The 24,963-nt window shown below is 36.5% G+C and overlaps 2 protein-coding genes across 2 annotated transcripts in view; one reads left to right on the top strand and one right to left on the bottom strand.

Annotated features, from left to right (window-relative positions):
* The window catches only part of LOC136841423 (uncharacterized), a 91,454-nt gene that overhangs the window by 55,008 nt on the left and 11,483 nt on the right, over positions 1–24,963 (bottom strand).
* LOC136841426 (pyridoxal phosphate homeostasis protein) overlaps positions 1–24,963 on the top strand; it is a 251,700-nt gene that overhangs the window by 18,951 nt on the left and 207,786 nt on the right. The window lies entirely within an intron of this gene.

Genomic DNA, 24,963 nt, shown 5'->3' on the forward strand with positions numbered 1-24,963 from the left:
TTTCATAGAAAGATAATTATTCCCTTAAAAAGGAAATTTCAGTTGCTTAAGCATGCCCCTTATGCGTCCGTGGATAATCTGAAAAAACTCCTTGGTGTGGTTTTTTCAGTTTGAGGGTAGATTTTATGAGAGGAAAAAAGTACTGTTATGACTCATTTTTCTGTAACTTGGTGTATGTGCTTAGAGTCTGCTGGAAAAGTATGACACTTTTGAATCATTGTTTTGACCGCCGTAGCCTACCTCTCTTAAGTGCATGTGTTGACAGACTTACACGAGAAGGCTTTGAAGTGATTGAGAAAGATATCGTGGGCACAATTTACGAAAGGGTATTATGGTGTTGGGGTATGAATGACCATTTTTCCTGTCTTCATTCATGAAATGTTGCACACAAGGTTTTTTGTTTATATTTTTTAATGTTTTTATTTTTTAATTTGTATAAACAGTGTGGGTTTCTCTAAGACCCTGAGACGTGAAATAAAGAAATACCACTAAATCAGAATATTTTCTCATTCAAATCTGAGAGAGAGAGAGAGAGAGAGAGAGAGAGAGAGAGAGAGAGAGAGAGAGAGAGAGAGAGAGAGAGAGAGAGAGGGGTCTTTACGTCAGTCTTCGCCATGGCAAGACCGTAAATGTCTCGAGACGTATAATGAAGAAGTGCCAGTAGGAATGTTTGATGATTCAGGGGAGAGAGAGAGAGAGAGAGAGAGAGAGAGAGAGAGAGAGAGAGAGAGAGAGAGAGGTCTTCACATGAGTCTTCATCTGGACGAAACCCTTAGACAGGTCGAGACGTATCATAAAGGAATGCCAATATATAGGAATTTTTCTGATTCGAATCAGGAGCACAAAGAGAGAGAGAGAGAGAGAGAGAGAGAGAGAGAGAGAGAGAGAGAGAGAGAGAGAGAGAGAGAGAGAGGACTTTCTTCATCATATTAAGACCTTTACAGGTCTCGAGACATGCCATAAATAAGTGCCTATAGCCTAAATAGTAAAGTTTTCATATTCCAAGCAGAGAGAGAGAGAGAGAGAGAGAGAGAGAGAGAGAGAGAGAGAGAGAGAGAGAGAGAGAGAGTCTTCTTGCAAAACCTTATCTACCTGCATAGCCTCTGGGCTGTGCGAAGCTCCCGAAGGACCCAAGTGTCAAAGATGAAAAAGTTTCGGCCATTAGGGTTGTTTATCACAGCCGATGTGTCCTCGGCAACCCGCCTCTTGGTACGACGTGAGGGCGTGTCGTCGTTATGCATGTGTGTGTGTGTGTACCATTAATGACTCTTCTCGTCCCGTATCGGAAAGGTCTTCACTATAGCTGGCAAGGCATTGCTGCCAATATATATATATATATATATATATATATATATATATATATATATATATATATATATATATATATATATATATATATGTGTGTGTGTGTGTGTGTGTGTGTGTGTGTGTGTGTGTGTGTGTGTGTGTGTGATCCTTCTTCCCAATTCCTGGCATTTTGTTGTCGAAACTCTGTTCAGCAGTTGCCTGTGTCGATTTTCTGCCAACCTTTGAAACTTTTCACTTCCTGATCTAGTCCAAAGACCCCTACACTACACAAAAAGGCGTCATTTCCCGTAGGTTAGGTTAGTGCCGTCAGTGCACCTCACATGGGGTACTGTAGGCATGGCTAAAGGGTGTTTAGAACGTCCCTTCGGCCCCTAGATGCATCTTACTTGTTAGCCATTATCTCTATTTCCATTCCCGTTTCCTTTCTTCAGTTTGCTGTCTAGCACCTCTGACAGTTAATATAAACACGTCACCCATGCTATTATCATTATAAGGCCAGCTTAATTAAGTTGCACTTTTGTTTCTTGTTAGCAAGTGTGGGGTGTTTACTCCCAGTCCCACCTTTAGATCGTTTTACTTCACCCCTTTATTTTCTGCATCTCTTTTTCTTGCTGTCCAACCTCTCCAACTCCCTCTTTACACTGTCGTAGCTGAATGGCCGCAGTGCCCCAAGTGCTTTGCTTGACAGCTTACATTTCGTTAACGAAGAATGTCAGTGAAAAAAAACATTTCACCCCGTAAGGGGATAGTGCCCCTATTTCACCTCATGCGGTGCACTGTTGGCATTACTTAAGGATCTTTGCTGCGTCCCTTCCTTAGGCCCCTATCTGCAAATCTTCACATTCATTTTGCTGCACCTCCGTTCATATTCTCTTTCTTCCATCTTACTTTCCACCCTCCCGAACAACTACGATGTTTTCCTCCTGTTACACCTTTCAAACCTTTTTACTGTCAATTCACTCTCAATACCCCCTTTCAGCGCCGAATGACCACATCATAGACCCCAGCGCTCGGCCTTTGGGCTAAATTCTGTATTCTTTTCTAAAACAGTCCAACATCTGTGTTATAAATGTGGATACGTACGTTTGGCACCAGCGTGTTACCGGCCTCAGAGCTCAAGTTGCTAGACTTCCTCGTTCCTGGTCATTTTTCCGCGAGTTTGAGGTTTTAGTTTAAGGTAGCGTTCAAAAGACTGAATATTTTCTTTCCTTTCTGTCGCTGTGTTCTCTTGCCAAGAGCTTCGGTTGGCGTGCAGTAAATTTTTGCATGTTGTGTAACGGCTGACAGGTGTAGTTTAATTTAGGCTGTGTTTCCCTGTATGCATGTATATATATATATATATATATATATATATATATATATATATATATATATATATATATATACATATATATATATATATTATATATATATATATATATTATGTATATACATATATATGTATATATGTATATATATGTATGTATATATATACATACATACATATATATGTATATATGTATATATATGTATGTACGAGTATATATACATATATATACATATACATATATATATGTATATACATAATATATAATATATATATTATGTATATACGTTTATATATTTGACGAGTCAGTCCTTCGTCAATGGCTTGAAATAAAGTCGAAACCGGTCAGGACCTACACCCGTTTCTTATTTTCACCTGTATAATGTGTGATAAATGAATCACGTACAAAAGTGATAATAATCATATATATATGTATATATATATATATGTATGTATATATATATATGCTTTAATTTACTCATTTTTTAAACCTTGAACGTAAATTGAATAAATGAATGCTTAGAGTGGGAATGCAAAATTGCTTAATAATATTGATGAACAGGAAAATAGAAAATACATCGGATATAAGTGATATACTGCGGAATGGACACGCATATGAATCAGTGCATTAATAAAATTAGAAGTAAAGGAATTCATGAATAATTTGGCCAAAAAAAAAAGCGTTGAAGTACCCTGTAAAATTAAATCGAGCCGCAGAAAGTCAGGAGTCTTTTAAATTTGAGAAACAGAAAGAAACTGAGAAAAAATGTAAATGAAGAAAGTATTCGTGGGTCGGTATTAAGAGGAAATAGCATCCAGTACCTAAAAATGATTACGTGGATCAGGAATCAACTTCTAAGGAAGAAATGAGGCGAGGGATGTTTATGAATTTGTGAATGAAAACATTGCCGATGTCACACTTATAGTGTTGTTTTTATTTGATGTCAAGCTGTTTGAGTGAACTGTCCGTTCAGATGTAAACATTTCCAGGTGAAAATTGCTGTTGCATTTCAAGCAGGTCATTGTGGTTCAAACTGCACTCATTATTATTATTATTATTATTATTATTATTATTATTATTATTATTATTATTATTATTATTATTATTATTATTATTTTAATGACTGCATTCATAGGGACCAAACCAATAACGCCAAAAAAGGTGTGGAGAAAGCTTCCGCCTGGCATAATACACGCGCACTCACACACACACTCACACACGCACACACACGCACACACACACGCGCGAGCGCACTCGAAAACAGATCAAAACTATGCAAACGATTCTCGTTCCATCAAAACTAAATCAAACTTTATCTTTCCCCCGAAGTCCTGTTCCTGCTTGCGCATTCACGAAGGGCGCGCAAGCACGTTCCACTTGGCATTTTTTTATTTGCTTTCTTACCCATAAACCAAAAGGAGATTGGCCTCTCTTTATTGGTCGGAAGAGTGTCATTTAAGTTTCGTTAATGTAAAAGGACTCTTTGCTTGCCTTCTGTGCTTTGAGGGTCCTATAGGACTCGTTAATGTAAAAGGACTCTTTGCTTGCCTTTTGTGCTTTGAGGGTCCTATAGGACTCGTTAATGTATAAGGATTCTTTGCTTGCCCTTCTGTGCTTGGGGGGTTCTGTAGGACTCGTTAATAATTTATATAGGACTCGTGACGTATCCCTCTGTGCTTTGACAGGACTCGTTAATGTATAAGGATTCTTGGCTTACACGTGTCCTATAGGACTCGTTAATATATAAGGACTCTTGACGTATCCCTCTGTGCTTTGAGGGCCCTACAGGACTCGTTAATGTATAAGGATTCTTGGCTTACACGTCTGTGCTTGGAGAGTCTTATAGGACTCGTCAATGTATAAGGACTCTTCTCCTGTCCTTCTGTGCTTTGCCCTGTTGATATATAGGAAAGTCAGAGATGTTAATCTATAAATTGAAGGTCATAAGACTTCCAGTGACTAATTATACGTATGACCGCTTCCAACACCTGTGAACTGTTGACATGGAGTGGTAACTGATTAATTCAAGGGCTGAATGGATGCTTTTTTTAACGGGGAATCTTGGAGAGAGAGAGAGAGAGAGTTCTGTATGGAGCTAATGTTTATATATAGTATGGATCAAAGCAACAAGGATGATGCAATAATTAGCTCTAATATGCGTATATAGTTTGTGTGTGTGTGTGGGAGAAAGAGAGAGAGAGAGAGAGAGAGAGTTGAGGGTTCACTGTTGAATGAATGGTCCAGCGCAATGACCTTCATAGCAGTTCAGGATTCTGTAACAATTGGGATCTGAGGTGTGTACGAGGTCTTGAAGAGAGAGAGAGAGAGAGAGAGAGAGAGAGAGAGAGAGAGAGAGAGAGAGAGCTGAAAGATCAAAATTAAATGAATGGTTTTTTGCGCAACGCGTAACGATCTGCATTACAGGTCAGGGCGCGACAACAAATAAGATTTGAAGCGCGCGAAAGATCTGAGAGAGAGAGAGAGAGAGAGAGAGAGAGAGAGAGAGAGAGAGAGAGAGAGAGAGGTAAGTGGTGGATCTATCAAAACAGGAGAGTGTGACAGAAAGTCTATTTATAGATCCTGGTGACAGACACACTCTTCCTTGAGGGGCAAACAAATGGCGGACGTGGTTATGTGCAGTATTTATTAGATAGGACCTCCCTCCCTCCTTCCTCCTCCTCCTCCTCCTCCTCCTCCTCCTCCTCCTCCTCCTCCTCCTCCTCCTCCTCCTCCCCTGGTGACGAGATGGACGAGAAGCAGATGGAAATCTTTGACATTTAAAAAATTTTTCAGTGTCGAAGAGGAAATATGTTATGGCGTCTACCTCTTAACATTGGAGCGGTTTAGCTGAATTGGGCATCATTTCAGGGGAGGGGGAAGAGGGAGGGGGTGGAATTAAGGGAAGGGGGGACTAGGGAGGGGAGGGGAAGGTGTCGAGGTAAGTAGACGACGATAGCATCTGAGAGAGAAGAAGAAGAACGAAGGAGTTGAGAGAAGTTGAGTGAGTTGAGTGTGATAGGTAAGACCGACAGAGAGCTGGTGATGAGAGGGGGAGGGGGAGGGGGAGAGGGAAGGGTGGGTTACAGAGGAGTGCAGGGGCGCAAGGCGACGACGCATCACATATACTCTCATCACGTTAGTCCCCCTCCCCCATCCCCTACCCCCACCCCCCAAAAAAAAACCTTCCACCGGGGACCAATAATGCAACGAGGGACTCTTTTTCTGACCTCCTCGTCCCGACTCTGCTTTACTTTTGATAATGTCCTCCGTCAACGCAGCGTCTAGGGACTTTCCTCTCTTATTTTATCCCTCAACGCCTTTAAATTCCCCTGCTTCCTTCCCCACAGCCTGATGCTAATGTCCTCCGTCAACGGAGTATCTAGGGATTTTCCTCTCTTATTTTATCCCCCAACGCCTTTAAATTCCCCTACTTCCTTCCCTTCACCCTGACATTCTGCTCTTTAAATTCCCCTGCTCCGTTCCCCTTACTCTAACTTCCTTTTATTGTACATGATACCATTTGATTTCCTCTGATGTCATACGTAATAAATTATTATTTGTTTTAATTTAAAAAAATCCATCTTGAATTAAATATTAAACATTTTCTAAAAATAATCTTCAGGACAAGAAATGAAACTTCTAGTTACACAGACTCACAAAATGAAGAAGCTGGCTTCCAGGAGAGCTACAAATAGCTCACTCTCCATTCACTAGGTCGCTTGAATGGAGTGTTATTAGTGTACTACTAGACACGAGCCTAACTAGAAATCCCATCCAGCTTTTGCAAAGTAGAATAAACCCGCTCAGCTTCTGCAAAGTAGAATAATCCCACGCAACTTCTGCAAAGTAGAATAATCCCACTCAACTCTGCAAAGTAGAATAACCCCACTCAACTTATGCAAAGTAGAATAACCCCACTCAACTTATGCAAAGTAGAATAATCCCACTCAACTTCTGCAAAGTAGACTAATCCCACTCAACTTCTGCTCAGTAGACCAAGAATGGATCTCGGGCCGAATATTTTTTGAAAGGGTATTCGAATATTTTTTAATGTGTATATTTTTTGACATTTGAATATTTCTAATAGTCTTTTTGTTCATTCTGATAAATATTCCATTTATGGGCATATCTTCCCTTTGCGTAGGTTCAAATCAGCATAGGAGGACAAACCGCTTGAATGAGAAAACTAGATGTTTCATAAGTTATTTTTACGAACGTCTTGTTTAAATTACTTTCAGGCCGCATAATATCCCTTGCATGTATAAATTAAGAATTTGCATACAGGTGGATAGTACTGAAAATTTTATTTAGTGGTTTTTAAAATGTTATAACACGGTCTACGATATATGATAGATGCTTATTGATGGATAAATTCCCAGGACGAAAAGCGGTGACAACTGTAGTGTTGTTCAAACCACAGGGTACAGTGTCGAAAACCATGTTAGTTGCAATTTTTTCCCGATTCCTGTTTGCTTTCCACACACACACACACACACACACACACACACACACACACACACACACACACACACACACACACACACACACACATAGAGAGAGAGAATATTTTGGAAATCACGCTCAGTAATTACCTATTAATTCTAGTTATGGGAGTACAGTTTTCAACTGAAGTATTATCTACAGCTAGATAATACTTAAGGTGAACGGAGAGAGAGAGAGAGAGAGAGAGAGAGAGAGAGAGAGAGAGAGAGAGAGAGAGAGAGAGAGAGAGATTATTATTGTAATAACGTTTTGTACTACCTTTTAATTCTAGCTATGGGAGTACAGTTAGAAGTATTATCTACAGCTAGATAATACTTAAGGTAAACGGAGAGAGAGAGAGAGAGAGAGAGAGAGAGAGAGAGAGAGAGAGAGAGAGAGAGAGAGAGAGAATATTTTGGAAAAAACGTTTTGTAATTACCTTTTAATCTAGCTATGGGAGTACAGTTTTCAACTGAAGTATTATCTGCATCTAGATAACACTTGAGGTAAACGAGAGAGAGAGAGAGAGAGAGAGAGAGAGAGAGGGGAGAGAGAGAGAGAGAGAGAGAGAAAGGGGTCCTCTCATCACTCACCCTCACATGTCACTCACGGAACATAATCAAACCAGTTCCAACCTTCCTTCCTGTATCTACTCGTGTTAATGACACGAAATTTAATCCGCTCGCAACGCAAAGACAACAGACAACCATTGCCGCCGAGGGCATGACCTGGGATGACCTGTTACTCGAACTGTCCCCTCCCCTCCCCTCCCCCCCCTTTTGCAACCTGGAACCTGATGAACAGGGCTGAGACTTGCTTTTCATTAGAAATTTTTTCCCGAGTTTTTTTCAGGCTGGGCCAAAGCAGTTATTGGAGTTGCTTTTCATTTGAGTTTTTTTTTTTTTAAGTATTTTTAAGTGTGTTTTCAAAGATAAGTCAAGGTGATTATTTAAAAATGTTTGTTTTTGACTGAGTTCGTTTTGAATGATTATTATTATTATTATTATTATTATTATTATTATTATTATTATTATTATTTTTGAACAAGATTATTATTTTTGAACAAGAGAATGATGGTTACACATTATTATTATTATTATTATTATTATTATTATTATTATTATTATTATTATTATTATTATTATTATTATTATTATTATTATTTAAGCGCTTTTGTTAAACTAGGAAAGTAATGGGTACATTCTACTGTCCAATATGTTATATTAAAAGTATCAGGACCTGAAAAAATGGATGACAATATAGAATATATAAACTCACATCTCCCAAAATTTAATCGAGGTCAAGAAAGTGATTCTCTCTCTCTCTCTCTCTCTCTCTCTCTCTCTCTCTCTCTCTCTCTCTCTCTCTCTCTCTCTTCTCTCTCTCTGGTCGATATCGTTATACAGTTAGATCGAGGGATATGGGCATCTCTCTCTCTCTTCTTTACGACCTGTCCCCATTTAGAGGATTTTCATTTCAATGGTTAGAACTATCATCGTTTCTCTCTCTCTTCTCTCTCTCTCTCTCTCTCTCTCTCTCTCTCTCTCTCCAGTTGGTTCTTCTCTCTCGTAAAATAAAGAAATCCTTCGGGAGGTCTTTAGAGGCTTTATATCTTTGCGGTTTATTAAAACACATAAGCGTTATTCCATCATATTCCACATAATCTTTTGACAATATATTCTTTTTATCTATAAATTTTCGCTTATCTTTACCATCTTCTAACTCTCAATAGCATGGATGAAATTCGTTGAGAGATGAGGTCTTTAGAGAGAGATATCTTTGAGAGAGAGATTAAAAACATAGATATGTTATTATATCCCTCGATCTATATAATCTTTTGACAAGAGATTTTTATCTATGATAGTTCCAAAATTGAGATGAAAAATCGCTAAATGGGGACAGGCGTAAATAGCATGGAGAGAGAGATGAACATATCCCTCGATCTACTGTATAGAGAAAGAGAGAGAGAGAGAGAGAGAGAGAGAGAGAGAGAGAGAGAGAGAGAGAGAGAGAACCTCGATTCCCCAAAGCAAACCTCAACTGAGGTAGCCGAGAACACTCAGGCTAATTTCCCCCTTTGGAGCCAACTAATGAGGTTGTGCTAAGCCCCAATCGGCGGCTGATTTGCATTCAGGTCCCGGGTTTTCGTAATGGCTTAAACTCCCGCCGCTAAACGGCAATTGCGCGCGCGCGCGCCCCATCGTAATCACTTCTAGAATTACCTCGTTCTTGACCTTCTCCTGTCCATCCCTTCCTCACCCCCCCCTTTCTAACTGCTTATTAATTATGGGGGTGGCCAAATATCTCACCGTTCATGGAATGGCTGATTGATTTGGTTGCTAAAAGTAAGAGAAAACTGTTGCAGGCGACATGTTGTAAACACGTGTCGGCAACATATCGTGCACCTGTCATAAACATGTTGAATACAAGTCAGTGACGTTGTGGTACTCTTAAACAGTGCTCCATACGATTATCCAGCTTTTGTTAAAGAATCATTCTCTTCACTTACAGTTCGGTTGTGAACAGAGAAAAAATACTGTTACAACCGACTTTGTTTATTAAGGATACATCCAAGCTACAGAAAACATGTCACAAACACGTGTTGGTAACTTATCTTGCACATGTCGTAAACATGTTGATTACAAGTCAGCAGCATTTGGGTAGTCCTAACTAGCGCTTCATTCGATTATCCAGCATTTGTCAAAGATCTCTCTCTCTCTCTCTCTCTCCACTTACGGTCTTCTACTTGTTTGCAACTTGCATGTGATATGTATGCAACAAGTTGCTGACATGTTTATGACATGTATTGGTATAGTTTGGACGCACCTTAAGAGTGAGAAAAGAGTGTAATGAAGAAGGAATAGTCTCTCTGACGGAGGGAATATTACATTGCATGCTTCTTTCAAAGCTTCACGAAGCCTTTAACTTTTCAAACAAGATCATTTTTAACAAGATCCCATCTTATCTTTCAAGTAAGATCATTTTAAAGATTCTCTCTTATCTTTCAGTTAAGATAATTTTCAGTAAGATTCTCTCTTATCCACGGAAATTCATTTAGCTTCCCTTTCATTCGTATGCAAATCTTTAAAGCAACGAAAACGTCTTTCAATAAGAACCTGTCTTAATCTTTCTGGTAGGATCATTTTAAATAAGATTGTTTCTCCCATCCACGGACTTATTTAGCTTCACTGTCAAAATCGATCTTCTAAGCAACAAAATCTCTTTTCAGTTATCTTAAGATCGTGGTGATATATTTGCCTTTGATCTGTGAAAGTACAAGAGCAGAATAAATTAATGATATTTAAAGCTTCCATGGATACGTTTCCATAATTTAAACATTAAATATCTATTTACATAATATTCAAAGGAAGGGGGAATAATACCCAGTTTCTTGACGTTACTTGGTTAATGTTGCTGTGGTTTCTTAAGTTCTTTGTTGTGCTGTTTACTCGTATGATTTACCGGCCACGGAAACAACAGGTTCTTTTGCTGTTATATTCAGTATTATTATTATTATTATTATTATTATTATTATTATTATTGTTGTTAAGATCAATTTAGAAGCATACGTCTGTGTTATGCGCTAAGATCAAAGGCAGAAGCATATGTCTGTAGCGAATGAGAGAGAGAGAGAGAGAGAGAGAGAGAGAGAGAGAGAGAGAGAGAGACAGGAGGTGAGGTAATATTCTAGGAATTAGTTGTGGGATTGGCTTATCAAGGACCCATCCACCCACACCTAGTCTGTAAATCCTTGCCTAATGTAGTAATGTATAAAAAAAAACACATTTAGTATTTATATAATTTAACCAAGAAATTAAATGATTAAACCTCTTGAGTTGGTGTGACATGACCCACTAACGATGAGTAATTTTTTATTGATTGGGATATCTGGCGTCGCTTCGTTTGTTTTTTTGTTAGAAGTATCTTAAAATGCTCCTTCCGATTCGTAACTCTCTCGAATTCTTCGCGTTTCTTTGGATACGCTTGTCACCTCGTTCTGATTAGGGGACCCGGGTTCGTGACCCGGGTTCGTTTCCCGCTACGGCACATCAGAATTTCTTCATATTTCTTGCACTTGGATCTTAAGGCTTCGTAGTGACAAGCGTATCCAAAAAAGCGCGAAGAATTCGAGAAAGTTAAGAGGGCATTGTGCCTATTACAGTTATATATATTCATTCACACATGTATAAACATAAATATAACCATATACTTATATATTATCTATACATATACATATGTATATATACAGTATATATATATATATATATATATATATATATATATATATATATGTATATATATATATATATATATATATATATATATATATATATATATATATACATAAATATATATATACATATATACATAAATATAACGTCCACAAAAATGCAGAAATAACGTCAAAAGAACGGCGAAATATCGCCAAAATGACGCCGAAATAACGTCAAGATAACGGCAAAACAACTTCGAAACAACAGCAAAATATCGCCCACAACAATACAAAATAACGTCAAGATAACAGCAAAACAACTTCGAAACAACAGCGAAATATCGCCCGCAACAATACAAAAATAACGCCGAAATGACGGCCCCCCCCCAAAAAAAAAGACGCAATAAAGGCAAAATAACGCCGAAATAACCTCAAAATAACGCTCGCAACAACACAGGAATAACGCTGAAATAACAGAAATAACGCGAAGAGAGAGAACTCTGCGAGAAAAACCCGTTCTCTTTTCCCATATTCAGCCGAATGGATGTATCCCATGCCACCATCTCTTTGTTCTTGAGAGAGAGAGAGAGAGAGAGAGAGAGAGAGAGAGAGAGAGAGAGAGAGAGAAGGAGCATCATCCAGCATACAACTCTTGGCGGAGCCGGTAGGTCACCCGCATTAAAAAGTCACAAAAAAATGAGAGAGAGAGAGAGAGAGAGAGAGAGATCTGTCCTGGGAGAATGGTGTTGTCTGAAAATATTTCTGGCCCAGATTTTGTCGAACTGGAGCAATGGAGCGTCTCGTCCCGCCGTTCGTCCCGTTGGGTACGGAGAGAGAGAGAGAGAGAGAGAGAGAGAGAGAGAGAGAGAGAGAGGGGAGAGGGTGGTTTTGACAGTGATCATTGACAGTGAGGGAAAAAGAGGAAAAGATTGAGATCTGTACCAATTTACCCAGGTATCAAACAGCACTGGCCACCAGAGGAGAGAGAGAGAGAGAGAGAGAGAGAGAGAGAGAGAGAGAGAGAGAGAGAGAGAGAGAGAGAGAGAGAGATTTGACAGTGGTCACTGACAGTAAGCGAAAAGAGGGAATGTTTGAGATTTGTACTATTCGTGAAATTTTACCGTAGTGTCAAACAGTACTAGCCACGAGAGAGAGAGAGAGAGAGAGAGAGAGAGAGAGAGAGAGAGAGAGAGAGAGAGAGAGAGATTTTAATCGACTTCAGCATGTACTGCTGCCAAAACAGCACGGTCCATTAACGCTGGAGAATAAAGTTATTTAAATTAATTGTTGAATTCTGCTGTCAGCTCGATATCATTTTCCATCCATACCCAAGAGAGAAGAGAGAGAGAGAGAGAGAGAGAGAGAGAGAGAGAGAGAGAGAGAGAGAGAGAGAGAGAGAGAGAGAGAAACTAGAAGAACCAGGGATGTGCATATTATAAGACGCAACGTAATACCTTTGCATTTTCTGCCATTCCGGCATTTAATCTTTCTTTTGCAATTTAAACTTTCTTTTGCAGTCTTCCAGCATTTAAACTCTGGAATATCTCTGAAACGAGCATTTAAACAAACTCAGCAGAAAGCCTCTCTGGAACTATTATTATTATTATTATTATTATTATTATTATTATTATTATTTATTATTATTATTATTATTATTATTATTATTATTATTATTCAGAAGACGAACCCTGTTCATATGGATCAAGCCCACCAAAGCTTCCGAAGCATATCGTGTTCATTCGAAAGCAGTAATAGAATGTAATGGGAAATACAGAAAGAGGGGATCAGTCCTTAGGAAAAACAGATAAATTAACAAATAAATAAATAAAAATGTAACAAGATATTAAAATACAAGTTAAATAGTATCAGGGGAGTAATGCACTGCATCTCCGCTCGAACTTCTGTAGTTCAGACGGCTCGCTATCTTGAGAGAGGATTAAAAAAAAAAATAAAATAAAAACCCGAAATATTTTAAAAGGACCCTGATGTATTTCAACAGACCAACAATTACGGAAAAAAAAGCAGACGAACTTCTACCACTTATCAATCTCGGGAACCGCCCGATAAGTACTTCCCATTGACCGAAATGGTGTGGCGAGTATACGTCGTCCAGAAATGCAGACCGAAAATTTATGATTAATGTGCACGCGAAGATATCACGTCCCCTTTTTTCATATATTTTTTTGTGTTAGGGGGGGCGGGGCGGGAAGGAGATTAGGAGACCAGGGTTGCTATGATTTCCTTAGCGAAAGAGATGGAAGGTGCTATGATATGTGGAATTGATAAAAAGGACCCCGGGTTAGATTGGGCCGCGGCTTGGTTGAAATTACAGGGTGGTGGTGTGACTCCACGTACGCGTGTGATTTGGCAAAATCAATATACGAGTGTATATGAGGGTTGAAATGTCCAAGGTTGAGAGGTTTCCGGTCGGATTTGAGGACGTTGGGTACAGCTGAGGGAAAGCGTGTTGATTATTTTGGTGGAAATGGTGTAAATGATTCTGGTGTGTATGTATGGATGTATGTGTGTATGTGTATATATGTATATATATATATATGTATATATATATATATATTCTATATATATAACATATAAATATTTTTTGAGGAGTTATACGGACGCTTGTGATCTGGTAAAATCAATATATATAAAGATCGAGAGGTTTCCTGGTAGAATTTGAAGGTGTTAGGTACAGTTAAGTTGAAGAATGCAGAAAATTTGGCATAAATAGTATGAATGATTCAGGGTTTTTTTTTTTTGTCACTTGGGATCTGTCAAAATTAGTATGAAGGATTTTTTTTATCGCATTTGATAAAGATAAATTTATGTCCATAAAATTTGGAGATTCTTAGAAGGGGCTAAATGATTTGGAAAATTATTTCAGATTTATTGTTTGTGTATTAGGTCAATTATATTTACTGAACTTTATTTGAAATGATTATATATATGGAATACATGTATTAGTTTGAGCAAAATGAATAACAGTAGGTCACCCATGGGCAGTGAAAGTAAACGACAGTGAATTGGAAATGTTTCTTCCCAAACACACAGGTTGAATAGAATGTAGAATTTAGGCCAAAGGCCAAGCACTGGGACCTGTGAGGTCTTTCAGCGCTGAAACGGAAATTGACATTAAAAGGAAAACCTCTCAATTGAATCAGTTGTTCGGATGGAAGAAAGAGAATAAAAGGAGGTACAGTAAAAGGAATGAAAGCGGTTGCAGCTGGGGGCCGAAGGGACGCTGCAAAGAACCTTAAGTAATGTCTACAGTGCACCGCATGAGGTGCACTGACGCCACTACCCCCATATCCGGGGTGACACAGGTAAACGCTAAGTATTTTAGGAGAGATATGTTATCGTCTCATTACGTTTGTTTATAAAATTACCCGCGTACTTAATAATTTGAATGACATAAAGTTTATTTGCTGGATCAATGTCAGTGTCGAGCAGCTGGAACTTTTTTACCTGTGTATTCATTTATTATTATTTTTTTTTCTTTTTTTATAAGTGGGATCTCTTCTTTCTATATTTCGCTTTACTTCCCCTTAATTCTTATCAATGAACACCATAATATTCTTTGGAAGCTTGAATTTCAAGTCAGTGGCTCCAGTGGTGGGATTGTTCCATATGAATAGGTTTCGTCTACTGAATAATAATAATAATAATAATAATAATAATAATAATAATAATAATAATAATAATAATAGTTTTCAAAACGTATAGCGCCGATTTTTATAACTTAAGTGTGACATTCTATTTTTCATGTTGCTAAAAATATTCTGTATAACTTGGCGAGGCATTCTGTGTATCACATTGCTGAAAACAGTTTTATGAGATTTCATTAACCCGCTGAACGCGTTCGCCGGATTCATAATTCTGCTAGTCTTCTTTCATTAGATCCTCCGGAAATATATTTGTATTTTACCAAAGACTTTCCCCTAAGGCTTTATTGTTATTTACATAAAGTATGATGCACACGAAAACAGTCCTGGTAATACCTGGCTATCCACGGAGGGCTCAGAATATGGCGACGTGAGTTCGAAATTTGTTGTAGGCAGGAATTAATTACAGTTAATGTCGTAGACATGTTGACAACATATCGAATACATATCACAGATATGTTGAAAACCTGTCACAGACGTGGTGAAAACCTATTGCATACATATCACAGACATGTTGAAAACCTACTGACATGTTGAAAACCCACTGCGTACATATCTCAGACATGTTGAAAACTTAATGCATACATATCAGTGACATGATGAAAACCTACTGCATACATGTCACTAACATATTGAAAACCTAATCAACGACCTTTAATGAAGAAACGAATCTTTGGAAAATTGCTAGAAAATCGTAAGAAGCACTGGTTACAAGTACCGATAAGTCGTTGACTTGTATTCGTTATGTTTGCGACATGTGTGCGATGAGTTGGCGACATGTGTTTACACGTTACAGAAGGCCGAGAATTCCACAATCCAGAGGTGAATGATATGAAGGCTTAATCAAATCGGCTTACTCTTGTTCACGATTCGCTGTGAGTATTTTTGAGAAAAGGACCCCGTTAGTAATAGTATCTATGTTGTTATACCTACCATTAATTGTTTGTTGATTCGAAGTCACACTGCAATGGCGTCTGTAATTGTAATTTCATTTTAGAAGGGATTGGGGCAAAGTTTAAATATATATGTACGTTGGCGTGAATGCAATGTATTTTTCGAGCAAAGTAGATTTTCGATAAACCCTGTATCTTCTCTAGTTAGTAAAGTATATTACATGGAAAGGGTAGGCATTCTCATACACCCATATATATTGGGTGACAAACTTTGACAAACTTGCATCATTGGCAATGTTCTGGATTTGTGGAAAATCTGACTCAGTTTGCACTTCCCTTAACCAAACTAGTCGATTGATTTCAACTATTGTTGACACTGCCACTTATACATTGGCTCCAAAATCACCAAGAATTATTATTTTATCGTTTGAGAAGTGACTGAAAAATCCTCTTATTGGGTGACAAACTTAATCTTTTGCAATGTTCCAGAACTGTGGAAAAACCCTACTTAATTTACACAGTGTCGTAACCTTAAAAATTTGCAGTAGAATTTAGACTGCTTTTAGTTAAACATTTACGCTGGGATAGTGAGTCTATTTGATAATAATATAATATAGATGATCCTTTAATGATTCGATACAGTGGGTGCTGTAAACATATTTTGACAAATACGATCCTTTAATACAACATAAACGGTTCAGGTACAGTATGTATACGAAACAGACTGACGTGTGATAATTCGACACATTAATTCTGTGTTGCTGATTATTATTATTATTATTATTATTATTATTATTATTATTATTATTATTATTATTATTATTATTGTACTAATCCTGTCCCTGTATATGGCCCTGAGCTGAAACATAAGATATTATTATTATTATTATTATTATTATTATTATTATTATTTTTATTGTTGTTGTTGTTGTAAAAATCCTATCTGTATATGGCCCTGAGCTTAAAGAATATTATTATTATTATTATTATTATTATTATTATTATTATTATTATTATTATTATTATTATTATTATTATTAGTCTCAGACATCTTTCGCCGACACGGATCTTTGGCATATCCATCCCGTCTGGCGAAGTGCCCTGCTGACGAACTTAAGTACAATCAGTACAACAACGACCGAAGGGCACCTCCTCCTCCTCCTCCTCCTCCTCCTACAGCAGTTCCAAATCCATCTGGTTTTATGGCGTTGCATTCGATCCTTCGTCAGAGGTTTTATTGATGATGATGGCTCGTTCTTTTTGTCCGCTGTCGAAAGCCATTAGCACCGAGAGGAAGAGCTATAGAGATAGAGAGAGAGAGAGAGAGGTGGATGGGAGGGGGAGGGAGGGAGGGGGGAAAGAGGTAAGAAAGAGACACTCACGTCAATCAACGGAGCACTGGATTGTCTCTGTCGAGTAATTGCTTGGGTGTAGTCAGGTTTCTTCCGATTCCTCTCTCTCTCTCTCTCTCTCTCTCTCTCTCTCTCTCTCTCTCTCTCTCTCTCGTCAAGGCTTTTCCCAGGGCGATCAAGGTAACGCTCTTGAAGTACTCGTGGAAATAAAAAGGGATAAAAAAAACATATAGTAAGAAAATAACAAAAAGTATCGGTCTTTGTATTGCTTTCTGAAACAGCTAAGGGAATTATTGGCTATTTCTTGGTGTTTATTCTCGATTTATTCCACATTTTCAGTCAAGGGAATTATTGTCATTTTCTTGGTCTTCATTATTAAACCTATTCCACATTTTTTGCCGGAGACTTTTGAACAGCTGATCGACCTCTCAGAAATATTTCTTTCCCCGGATATATTCTTTCCTTTTTCTCATGATTTCGGCTTAGGGACGAAAATCCCCACCCCCTATTCTTTTTCCTTCCACTCCTCATGAATGAGTGAGATTATTATTATTATTATTATTATTATTATTATTATTATTATTATTATTATTATTATTATTGTCAGTCTCCTCGGCGGATATTTCTCCTGAACGAATGGCAACTATATATATATATATATATATATATATATATATATATATATATATATATATATATATATATATATATATATATATATATATATATATATATATATATATATATATATATATATATATATATATTTTATATGTATGTATGTATGTATATTTTATATGTCTATATATAATATATATTTATTTATTTATTTATTTATATATATTATATATATATCTATATCAAGTCTTGATGGACGAGGGTATTGCTGAGAGAGAGAGAGAGAAAGAGTCGAACTTACTTCACCAGCAGGATAAACCTTGCCTCTACCTGTCAGTCTGAAGAGAGAGAGAGAGAGAGAGAGAGAGAGTCGAACTTACTTCTCCACCAGGATAAACCTTCTTGCCTCTACCTGTCAGTCTGAAGAGAGAGAGAGAGACTTGACCATCGGGGCAAACCATCCTCTCCTTGCCCAGGTCGGTGGGTCGGTGTTGGGCAATCGGCGGACCCGAGCAGAGGTGATAATTGTGCCCAAATCGTGTGGTGTGGGCTAATTGTTGGTGATTGGTAAAAGTATGATATATATATGGCGCTCTTCAGACCCAGAGGAGAGTGCTTTCTCTATAGATACTAATCATATACAAGCGCTTTCTCTCTATGTACTGTCATTTTCTCTTTGTAAACTGTCGTAGTGCTTTCTTTTTATATACTGTCTTATACGAGTGTCCTTTCTCTTTCCATACTGTTATAAAGTATATTAGAGTGCTTTCTTTTTATATACTATCATATACGATAGTGCTTTCATTTTATATACTATCATATAATATGATAGTGCTTTCTCTTTCCATACTATCATAGACAATAGTTCTTTCTCTCTCCATACCATCTTATATAATAGTGCTTTCCCTCTCTATACCATCATATTCAATAGTGCTTTCTCTCTCTATACCATCATATTCAATAGTGCTTTCTCTCTCAATACCATCATATTCAATAGTGCTTTCTCTCTCCGTACCATCATATACAATAGTTCTTTCTCTCTCAATACCATCATATACAATAGTTCTTTCTCTCTCAATACCATCATATACAATAGTGCTTTCTCTCTCTCAATACCATCATATAGAATAATGCTTTCTCTTTCCATACTGTCAACCCCATATAATAGTTGCTTTCTCTTTGTATATTACCATATACAAGGTTTGCCATCAGTAAGGAAGCTTTGTATTACAAGATGAAACTGAACTTCATTTTCTCAGTGGAGAAATCAGGAATTACTTAATATTGAAACGTGAAGTACTTTCTATTCGATAAGCCTAAAGAAACCAATTTGTTTCGACTAAAAAACGAGTTTGGAGCAGTATGCAACGAAATTGAACGAGTCTTGAGTACTATGCAAAGGTATAAAACGAGCTTCGAGGACTATGAAATAGAACGAATTGCGAGGAAGAGATTGTAAGCGAGTTACGTTAAACTATAACGAATACAACGGATTTCGAGGATGATATAATGAATTGAAACGAGTTTCGAAGTGTACAACGAGTGAAACGAGCTCTTAGAGATATTTCATCTATGGGTTATCAGAATATGTTACGAAATCAAGCAAGTTTTGAGGAATATGTAAAGAAATGAAACGAGTTTCGGGGCTAAGCTACGAAACGAGTTTCTCTGAACGAGCAACGAAATTGAAACGATTTTTCAAGGAATATTTAAATACGGGAAACGAGCTTCATTGGACGCGAACCGCAATAACATTAGCTTTGGTGAATAAGTAACGAAACGAGTTTCTAAGAATAAGTTGCAAAGTAAAGCGGCCTTCCGGGACTGCAGAAGCGGGTGCAACGAGCGTCAGCGAGCAAATGGCGAAATAAAACGAGTTTCAAAGAGCGCTGTGCAAAATGAAATGAGTTTTAGGAACATGGCAATGAAACGAGTTTCACGGAACATGTCAGTGGAACGAGTTTCATAAATATAACAGGGCACTGAAACGAGTTTCATAAATATAATCTGACGCTGAAACGAGTTTCATTATGGAACATGGAAATAATACGGGTTTTATGGGATATGGAAATGAAACAGGTTTCATGGGACATGGCCCTGAAACGAGTTTTAGGAATATTGTAATGAAACGAGCTTCATGGAACATGTCAGTCAAACTCGTTTCACGTCCCACAGACAGGTCTTTCAAGAAGAACGTTCGTCTTATTTATTATTATTATTATTATTATTATTATTATTATTATTATTATTATTATTATTATTATTATTATTCAGAAGATGAACCCTATTCATATGGAAAAAGCCCATCAAAGGGGCCACTGGCTTGCAATTCCAGCTTTCAAAGAATATTATTATTATTATTATTATATTATTATTATTATTATTATTATTATTATTATTATTATTATTATTATTATTATTATTATTATTATTATTATTCAGAAGATGAAACAGATTCGTGTGGAACAAGCCCACCATCACATGGGCCATTGACTTAGAATTCACACTTCCAGCGAATATGGTGATTGTTTATTATTATTATTATTATTATTATTATTATTATTATTATTATTATTATTATTATTATTATTATTATTATTATTATTATTCTGAAGATGAACCCTATTCATACGAAACAAGCCCACGAAAGGGGCCACTGACTAGAAATTCAAGCTCTGAAAGAATATGGTGATCAATAGAAATAAGTAACAAAAGGTACCAAGGAACACAGAAAGAAGAAACCAGTCATTAAAAAAGATAAAAAATTAAATGAACAAATTATTAAATGAATAGATAAAAAATTTAAGAGTACATAATATAGTGTCCATTTGAAAGGAATAACAGAAGGTACCAGGAAGTACAGGAAGAAGGGATCGGCTATTAGAAGAAATACAAATAAATTAACTAATAAATAGATGAAAATTTAATTAAATTATTAAAATACAAGGAGAACTGCTTTGGGGCAAAGGGGAGGAACCGTAATCCCGGCTAAGATTTATCAAGTGGAATTGGAATCTCGAGGGGAAAAAGGAACTGAGGATGGCTTGTAATTGTATGAATTAGTAGGCGAGGGTTTGGGTCGAATGGCATCCCAGTTGTGAAGATGCCATACATATACTGCGTTGGATTGCTCTCTCTCTCTCTCTCTCTCTCTCTCTCTCTCTCTCTCTCTCTCTCTCTCTCTCTCTCTCTCTCTCTCTCTGGTAACCTCTGTAAATTGATCACAGCAATCCTCTCTCTCTCTCTCTCTCTCTCTCTGGTAACTTCTGTAAATTGATCAAAGTAACCCTCTCTCTCTCTCTCTCTCTCTCTCTCTCTCTCTCTCTCTCTCTCTCTCTCTCTCTCTCTCTTTTAACTTCTTTGAGTTGATCACAGTAACCCTTTTGTATCTCTCTCTCTCTCTCTCTCTCTGGTAAGTAACTCTGTAAATTGATCTTTCCTCTCTCTCTCTCTCTCTCTCTCTCTCTCTCTCTCTCTTCTCTCTGGTAACTTCCGTGAGTTGACCAGATCGGTTACGGCTGGTCTTCAAAGCAAAATGGTCTCGCTGTCTTGTTTTTTTCCCTAAAAACAACAAAAATATAAAAAAAATAGAAAAAAATAATCATTTACACAAACAGAGGTTCCTTAAGGTGAGGATATAGATATGGACCTTGTTTTATACAGATGTATTTACACATCTGTCAGTTTAACACATGTATGGGAGTTCACCTGTGCTGTGTCACTGGTATACATAGAATTCCTGTTTTGTGTGTTTATAATATTTTGAAGAGGAGTATGCATAAAGTTTGTCTATGAATTGTAATCATACTTATGCCATAGATGTTTCTGTCTCGTAATGGTGTCAAAATTGTTAAGCATGATTATCAGCGACATTTTTCGGGTTGCAGTGATACAGTTATAATCATATTTCTCTTTGTTGTCATAATTATTATTATTTTTAGTTGTCGTTGTAATAATAGTTATAGTAATAGTGTTAATTATTATTGTGATTACACACTTAATAAGTATAATTACCAGAAACATTTTAATTCTTGCATTGATGCAGTTATAATCATCTTTACCACTGTTGTTGTAGTGATAATAATAGTAATATTAATTATTATTATTATTATTATTATTATTATTATTATTATTATTATTATTATTATTATTATTATTATTATTATTATTATTATGTATAGCACACGCACACACAAAACAAGACCCCAAAAGAAGGCTGGCCTTATGCCAACGCGCCCAGTTTTTTAGCGCCCAAGGTAGAGAGAGAGAGAGAGAGAGAGAGAGAGAGAGAGAGAGAGACATGTCCAGGGCTAATCGGGAGCAGTCGTTGGGTCTCCATTTAAAATTGAACCGCGGACCGACAGTAAGCCAAGGTGATTATTAAAGGATATTATAGAATCCCCTACTCTCTCTCTCTCTCTCTCTCTCTCTCTCTCTCTCTCTCTCTCTCTCTCTCTCTCTCTCTCTCTAAGAAAACATTTTTTATGCCATAAGATAAAATTCAAAGATTTTTACGTTTGCACAAAATCCTTCTAAACTAGTGTTTTAATGACTTCTCTCTCTCTCTCTCTCTCTCTCTCTCTCTCTCTCTGTTGTGATTTTATCTGCTACGCTGGTAACCCTTTTTTTCCCTTCCAGAACGGATAATTAGACGGAATTACAATGTAACACATTTCTCGTGTCCCTTTCGTTTTTTATTGGCTCTCTCTCTCTCTCTCTCTCTCTCTCTCTCTCTCTCTCTCTCTCTCTCTCTCTCTCTGATATGCAAAATTTCATGTGAATGAAGTGAACTGTAAATAAAGCAACAGAATCCGCTATTATTATATATTATTATTATTATTATTATTATTATTATTATTATTATTATTATTATTATTATTATTATTATTATTATTATTAAAACAAGTTAACGTTTTTAACAGTCGTTTTCGATTTTATAAATTTCACGCCCTTAAACGAAAATAGAAAAATAATAATAATAATAATAATAATAATAATAATAATAATAATAATAATAATAATAATAATAATAATAATAATAATAATAATAATAATAATAATAATAATAATAATAATAATAATAATAGAGAAACAAATCCACTTTTATGCTTGGGTACATATGTACTGTCTTCTAAGATAAATCTCTACCAAGAGCTTTCGGGAATCAGTTCGATTGAAAAAAGGGAATCGAACAGATTCCCGAATGCTCTGATTCTCCATTCCAAGACTCATCCTACTATGAGTAATTTTTTATAACAATAATAATAATAATAATAATATAATAATGATAATAATATACAAGCCTTACGCACACAAGTTTTGATTAGAGTAAACAGTGATATTGGGTGGAATATAATCTATTTATGAAAGTAACTGGAGGAAATTAATTTAAAATATATTCTAATATTCGGATATACCAGCTTCATGGGCGCTCGTGACCTTTGGTTCTGTAACGCCAGTATGATATAGAAAGTCACTTCTTTGAATGGGGTTTATTTTAGACATGCATACACACGAGATATTTTATGGAAACAAGTATATATAATGAAGAACTACCTCTTAAACGCATGTGTATACTTATATAGTACACACACATATATACATATGTATATTATATATACATATAAATGTGTATCTATATAGATAGATAGGTAGATAGATAGATAGATAGATAGATGTATAAGAGAGATAGATATACAAATGCCTTATATTTCTTCATTAAATCTAAAAAAATATGAGAGAGAGAGAGAGAGATGTATATTATATATACATATAAATGTGTATATATACTGTATATAGATTGATAGATAGATATATAGATAGATAGATGGATGAGAGATAGATAAATACACAAATGTCTAATGTTTCTTCAGTAAATCTAAAAAATGAGAGAGAGAGAGAGAGAGAGAGAGAGAGAGAGAGAGAGAGAGAGAGAGAGAGAGAGAGAGATACAGTATACCTAATGTTACTTCGAGCTTTTTACCCCAAAAAATTAAATATTCAATAGTTTGCCACATGTTACCAACTAAGTACCCTCACCTCACCCCCGTTCAATAGTTTCCAACATGTTGCAAACAACCGCAAGGCCACGTCATTGTTTTGGAAACCGACACGGAACGGCGCAGGGGCGGCCATTTTGGTTTTGAAACCACAAATGGAAGGACTTGGTGCGCAGGAGAGCAGCTCAAACGAAGAAGAATCCTTTCCTGTATATCCTAACTCTCTCTTATTTCAACATCCTTGTGAACTATGGATTGGAATCCTACCTGCAACTGGAGACAGTGGAATGACGACGAGAGGAATGGAATTGATGTGGAATGACGTCATGTCCTTACTGTACATCCTAACTCTCCCTCATGAAAACATCCAGAGGATTTAAGGAATTGAATCCCACTCCAGGAATGACTTTCCCTGGAATTGGAGACGGTGGAATGATGGAGAGAGGAGGAATGGAATTGTTGGGGAATGACGGTCTCGAACGATGACCCGGAACTTCGAGAGACAGATACTACGTCGGTACGGGGATGAAAATGGGAATAGAGGAGGATGATAAATTCGGAATCATAAAGATTAGATTATGATAAGGGAATGAAAATGGAAATACAGGAGAATGAGAAACCTCGAAATAATCAAGATGAGTAATGGTGAATGACGTTAGATTACCGAGAGGATTATTATTATTATTATTATTATTATTATTATTATTATTATTATTATTATTATTATTATTATTATTATTCAGAAGATGAACCCTATTCATATGGAATAAGGCACCAAAGGGGTCACTGACTTGAAATTCAAGCTTCCAAAGAATATAATTATTATTATTATTATTATTATTATTATTATTATTATTATTATTATTATTATTATTATTATTATTATTATTATTATTATTATTATTATTATTATTCAGAAGATGAATCCTATGCATTTGGAACAAGCCCACCAAAGGGGTCACTGACTTGAAATTCAAGCTTCCAAAGAATATAATATTATTATTATTATTATTATTATTATTATTATTATTATTATTATTATTATTATTATTATTATTATTATTATTCAGAAGATGAATCCTATGCATTTGGAACAAGCCCACCAAAGGGGCCACTGACTTGAAATTCA

This window comes from Macrobrachium rosenbergii, chromosome 9 (genome assembly GCF_040412425.1).
Source record: "Macrobrachium rosenbergii isolate ZJJX-2024 chromosome 9, ASM4041242v1, whole genome shotgun sequence".
NCBI classification, from domain to species: Eukaryota; Metazoa; Arthropoda; class Malacostraca; order Decapoda; family Palaemonidae; genus Macrobrachium; species Macrobrachium rosenbergii.